Source organism: Colossoma macropomum, unplaced genomic scaffold (genome assembly GCF_904425465.1).
Source record: "Colossoma macropomum unplaced genomic scaffold, Colossoma_macropomum, whole genome shotgun sequence".
Lineage (NCBI taxonomy): Eukaryota > Metazoa > Chordata > Actinopteri > Characiformes > Serrasalmidae > Colossoma > Colossoma macropomum.
Window position 1 is genome coordinate 2,139,829 of NW_023495565.1, and position 6,498 is coordinate 2,146,326.

The window sequence follows — 6,498 nt, forward strand, 5'->3', positions numbered from 1 at the left end:
TAGAGTAACATATGAGACAAGAAGTGCATTATATATACATATAATGTGGTCTTCCTCACATTAATTGAGATCTTACACATCTCTTTAGAGTCTTTGGGTTTGAGAAATTAGTAACAATTCACTCTTTCTTAATCTCTTGGGAAATTGGGCAAGTTTTCAAATTTGCAAATATGCTGTGGCAAATTGTAAAATTGCAAACTGTATAAATTTTTTATTTATTCCAAGCATAATAACAGTTGCTAGGCTACGATAGACCAACTGAGTGAACTAGTTTGCTACAGCGCCACCCTGGGACAGACCTGTGCTGCTTCTCTCTTCAGTTAAGGATATTAAAGACAAAAGTTTGCTATTCATGGTTGAAACAGGCTAAACAATTACTTTCCCTGAATTTGTATTTGAGTGTCTAATGGACAACAACGTTTATTTTCAGGGACCTGCCCCCCCCATTCAGGGAGTCCAAGAGGTTAATTAGGAGGTCCTGTATTTCATAATTTGCTCTATGCAAAATGAAAGCACAACAGGTTTTACATGGACAATTTGAATGTTTATGACATGTCATTTGCTTGCTACACAGAAAGTCTAGAAATCAAGGTTTACCAGAACAGCTCCAGTTTTGCGAATTTGTGTATTTGTGTGAATTTCAGTAGCCTACTTAGTCAGCTGAGTGATTCAATGATTAGGCTGCCATTTAAGACATCTAAGTCTGCAAAATCTTTATTTTACTATTTTAATTTTACTTTTAACTTTTAACTTAAAATCCAAGACAAAAATATGTTTATCCATCAGCAGAAGTAATATACTCTTGCCCCTTTGTCTCAAAATTACTAGTGCCCACTAAATGTTTAATATGCTGCAAAACTTTGTTTGTGTCCAAAATTTTTATAAAAGGGCTGTCAGATCGTTCAGGGCTTTAAAACACAACTTTCATCACATAGTGCTGCTATTTGTCTGCCCAAAGGTTGTTTTTCCCAGTTTACATCACTTTCAGTTTACATCATACAACAGTGCTAGTTCTGTCCAAATTTAAAACAATCAAACTGCATTAAATTGTTAAATGAAACTTTCTTTTCCTTTGATTTCCTCGCTTTTTACCTGATTTTTAGCCCATGGCCTCACTAAATATATAAGCAGAGGTGACTAGCCTGTGGGTCCCCATGGTTACCAGATCAGTCCAGCAGGTAAAGCAGACAGTAAAGGAAGTCTAACTTAACTATTTGGACGTTTGCTACTGCTTCTGGCCTCCATCTCCCTTCTTACTATTTCTCTCCTACCCCAAAATACTGTGGAGGAGTCAAGGGGAAGAGAGTAAAGAGGGAGGGGGAATTGAGATTGAGCAATAAGGGGGAAACAATACAGCTGATCCACTTCAACATCATCAAATCTAAACTTATCACAATGTTTTCTTGAAAGCATGCCCCTAATACTGCTGGTAGCAAATTGCAGTTACTACAGGGCAAGCCTATTTACATTTGTGCCTTGGCATTCTACTGCATGTTATTGATTTTATTCTTTATGAATAAAATATAAAATACACAAAATACTAAGATTGTAGTATAACCACAAATGAAACGCAGGATTTAAAGAATAGCTGGTTTCCTCCAAACTGGCCATCTTCTCTGCATGTGCATGTCTCTGGACGGTAAGAAATCAGTTTCCAGGTTGCAGAAAAGAGGAGCTGGATCTATAGGAAAAAAGCATTACATTCCATAGCAAACGAGACTGTAAAGTACGTTGCTCTAATTTGTTATGTAGGCAATATCTGCATTATAAACGCAATGTAGTTTTAAGCTAAGCTCAAGACAAAATGCCTTTAGATTCTGGGTTTATCAAAAACTGAAGCCAAATCTTCATGGCATTTAGTTAGTGATACACCCAAATGTGGCCAAAGTTTTTGTGGTATGCTAACCGCTATCATCACACAGTATTTACGTACCTTAGTAGCTTAGTGAATGCCATTGTCCTTTGTACATGTGTTCACAGTATGCCAAGAAAGGATACAAACAAAATTTGTTGCTTTTAAATGCTAACATGACTGGATGATTCACCAAATTCTTACTTGCGTTAATCACAAACACACTTACTACCACAGTTACACAAGGCTGAAATTTGTTTTCCATTCGCTAGCTTCTTATTTTAATTTTCTGTTCCGCCTCAGTTGGTATATCAGTTACATAATGACTCAGGATTAAATTTGGATAGAGCCAAGCTACATAAAAATGCAAGTGTAAATGCACCCAAGACACATTAAAAACAGATTCAAATCTGATCGCTCAAACCACTTCAGGAGAAGTGAAAAGTACTCTATATCATAGCATAATCGTAACACAATTCTTGTAAATAGCTATGGTCTGAATATTTTTTTTTTTTTTTTTACTGCAGGGACCACATTTTGATCTAAAGTGGAATGGTCCATACATAGTCCAGGGAGGGTTTCAAACACAACAAAAGGTGTTTCTTTTAAGACTCTTTTAAGAATCTTTTCACCATATAAGCTCAAGCAAAAAAATTCTATTTGCAATCCGTACTCTATCACCTGCTTGCTCCCGAAGCAATGAGAGATGGACCACTTTTATAGTGTTTCTCCTGATGGATCCACTAAAAAGGGATAAACCATCAGAGTATGGAGAGAGACAAACATTAAACACAGCTTTATACTTACATATTCTAGCGTTTCGCTTGACGTCACAGTGAGTGGAGTGACTACACGAGCGCGATGCCTTCAATTTGTGAATGACTCACCTGCAAGGTGCGACAGAAACCGAGAATGACGAAAGACCACACAGACCTTTAATTCAGAGTTTTCAAACTCCAGGCTTGCAGCCCCTGTACTGTATAGTTTAGAGTTTTTCTCTGCTGTACACACCTCGTTCAGCTCAAGAAGAGATTAATTAGCTAATAATAAGGTATTATAATAATAAGGTATTTTAAACAGGGAAACCAGAATTAAGCAGTGCAGGGGTTGCAGGACTGGAGCTGTGGAGCACTAGCAAACTTACAAAATCACGTCTGTCCAACCACGACATAGATTTCCGACCCACAGGGGTGAAGCCACACCTCCAATTGTGGTGGGGCAAGTGTTTTAAAAAAAACAGCTGGCTGAGTACTGAGTGACACAATGCAATTAGACCACTGGGTAAAATTGCTGGTCGCTGATTCTTGGCCAAAAATGTGCTCCTCAATCCATAATCAAACGAATATCTTTTTTTGTTATTTTGTTATTTACAGCAGCTCGCAGTGCAGGAACTCAAGTGTGAGCGTTTGTAAAGAGCGAAATGTTAAAGCAGCAGATTGGGCAGACAGTACAGAGAAAATGTGCAGTGAGAAAAAACGCGCTCTGGTGCTGAATTCCTTCGTAAATTAGCGCGGTTCAGTTGTTTGGTGCTGCCTGAATGGGAGTGGAGTTTCGCACGTCAAACCGAAACTAAAGAAAAAGTTCAAGGCAGGTCTGAAAACGCCTCCCAGTTGAAATGGAGATTCTGATTAGCTCTGCCGCTGTGTTGTACTCTGTCTGTTCGTGCAGATCAGCGCTTCATGCAGTTTAGTGAAAGGTTTATGAAAGGCACTACTTAACATGAACTTAACACAAACTTTCCTGTAGCATACCTCGTAGTCTCTCAGACAGCCGTCGGCGTGGGACAGTCAGTCGCTGACGAACCAGGGCCAAGGTCAGGCAGCAGACAAACAGACTGATCCAACTGTCTGCTAGCTGCCTTGAGACGCCACCTAGGTTCCAATCCAATTGAGGCTGTGTCTGTTCCCTGAATAAAACAAAATTTCAGAAAACCTCGAACAGTTTGTTTGGCTAATCTAATCAATATCAGACCAGTTAAACCAGTTTGCAGTGACAGCACCTTTCGTCTAAAACTAAGACTGCTTAACATAAGATCTCACGTCTAAGGCTATCGTTGTAAATGTAATTATTACTGATCATGATTTTGATGCTCTGTACCTTACAGAAAGGTGGATTTGACCTAAAGAATACTTTGTTCTACATGAGGCCACCCCCACAGGGCACAATTGTGTGCATAGCCCTCGTTTAAGCAGCCGGGTGGAAGTATCGCAACCTTTTACACAAAAGCTTTAGGCGTGAACCAGAAAGCAGACTACAAATACTCTTCTTCTGAAATTCTTTTTCTTAACATAAGTGGCTGAGGAACAAATAAGAATTCATTTTCACTAATTACAATCTATAGGCCACCAGGGCCCTATCCCGAGTTCTTACAGCAATTTGCTGACTTTCTATCAAGCTTAATAATGCTCTCGAATAAAATAATAATTGTTAGAGATTTTAATGTCCACTTTGATAAACCACAAGATCCACTGAGTAAGGTATTTATCTAACCTAGACTCTGTTGGTTTCACTTAAAATATAAAGAATGTTAGTACACTTTAGCCTGCAGCTAGAAGCTCTGTTGGTTTCATCCTATTCATGCAATTGATACTTTTACCTATGCCATACTGCGTTGTCATACTGTTACAACATAAATGTAAACTGTTGTGTTTGTTTACTTTATTTACTGAAAACATGCATTTTATTTAATTAGAACTGTGAATTATCTTAATATATACCACCGTTATTATGAAAAATACCACCTTCAGAAAAATAAATGTGTTCCCCATTATACATAATCATTTGCCTTGGTATTTGCTTTTTTGGTTTTAAGAGCAGTAAGGAGTTTGTGTTTCTCAGGAGCATTGTGTTATTCTGTTAATTTTGTGTCGTCAGGTACGTCTGTTCTGTTTGTTTAAAAATAGAAAGGTGTACATGTTGATTTTAGGCTGTTTGGTTTATTTATTACTTCTTCTATTACAGGGACTTTTTTCTGAAGTGCTGGGTGTATGCGGTGGCAGTGCATCACAGGGTCTAGTAGTAAACAAATAGAGTCGAGACAGCGAGAGGGCGCGCTAACTGCGCATAACCGAGTGCTAACCTAGCGCGATATTCTTCCCTTTCTTTTGTATGTATTTCTGGGTTTTTCAGTAAAGCTGAGTCATGGATTCGATTTTTAACTTGTCTGACAGTGTTTTCAAATATAGTTCGTTTTAAAAGAACCAAACTGAGTTCTGTTAAAGTGAACCTGGAAGGGAACCAACTGCAAATGACGTCAGTTCTTTTTGTGCCCACAGTGTAAGTGAACTATAAAGAGGATTCAGTTTTCTTTCTGGTCCTTTGGGATCTCAGACCACTTTTTGTTCAGACCACAACTCCTTTAGAACTTAGACCCCTTTCACACCACTCATGGCGTGCGCAGCGCTCGCAAAGTGGACAGCGTTCTCTAAAAATCTGACCTTTCAGGTGGTGAGAGGAACCACAAAACACGCCTGCTGCTTTTCTATTGGCCATGCTGAAACAATTGGACTATGTACATCGCGCAAAAATGGAAAAATGACCCTGCAGGTCTGCCCCGGTGGGTTCCGTTTTGGGCTGTGCTCCTCACTGAGCTCCACCTGACAAAAAGCGGCAGCGGTTCCTGCAGGCACAGGACGTCAATTTGACGTCAGAAAGACGTTGGACTACAATGTTGCACAGACAGACGTTGAATTTTAGTTGAAAATGAAAATCAGGTTGGCGCAAAAACCCAACGTTGGCTTGACGTCACCCTCCGATGTTGGACAGATATTGAATTTTAGTTGAAAATGAAAATCGTGTTGGCGCCAAAACCCATTGCTGGCTTGATGTCACCCTCCGATGTTGGACAGACGTTAAATTTTGATTGAAAATGAAAATCGGACTGACGTCAAAACCCAAAGATGGCTGACGTCAACCTCTGACGTTGGATTTTTGTTGAAATTGAAAATCGTTCTGACGTCAAAACCCAACGCTGGCTCTGCATCAACCTCCAACGTCGGACAGAGCATTTGGGTGCCTTGCTCAAGGGCACTTCAGTTGTCAATAGGAGGAGTCTGGGACTGAACTGCCAACCCTGCGATTAGTAGGCAACCCGCTCTACCACCTGAGCCATGGTTGCCCCAACCTAGCTGAAAATGTCCCCTTAAAAAGAATAAATAAATAAAATAATAAAAAAAAAATGTAAAAACAAACACAACAAAAATTCAAAAACAAAGCAACAACTCACTGAAAACATGTCTTTTTTCAGGCTGTTCAGACTGACGTCAAAACCCAACGTTGCTCAGCAACTTTAATTCAACTTAATTTCAACCATGAATTCATGCTTACGTATTATATTGATTAAATTATCATATATTCATAATTGCACCCAAAATAAGACAGCTGACAAAAAAGCACCAATAAAACGTTCGCTAAATTTCCTTAGGGATCAATAAAGTATATATCTATCTATCTATCTATCTATCTATCTATCTATCTATCACGTTTGCTTATTTATTTTAGTAAGACAACTAAAGACAACATATTTCAAATAGACAGGAAAAAAAACAGTTAAATTGGATAAATATTGTGTTTCTAACTGTTTTAGTTTGGAGGTGTAGCCTCCATTGTCCAGGGGCATGTTAAAGGTGGTCTGCCACGGCACGGGA

General features: G+C 38.9%; 1 long non-coding RNA gene across 1 annotated transcript; it reads right to left on the minus strand.

Annotated features, from left to right (window-relative positions):
* Positions 1 to 1,365: 1,365 nt before the first annotated feature.
* On the minus strand, positions 1,366 to 3,712 carry LOC118802459. Its single transcript, XR_005006675.1, has 3 exons — positions 3,604 to 3,712; positions 2,660 to 2,739; positions 1,366 to 1,681 (listed from the first exon to the last, which is right to left on the minus strand). It is a non-coding gene; the product is annotated as an uncharacterized LOC118802459 (long non-coding RNA).
* Between the last annotated feature and the right edge of the window lie 2,786 nt (positions 3,713 to 6,498).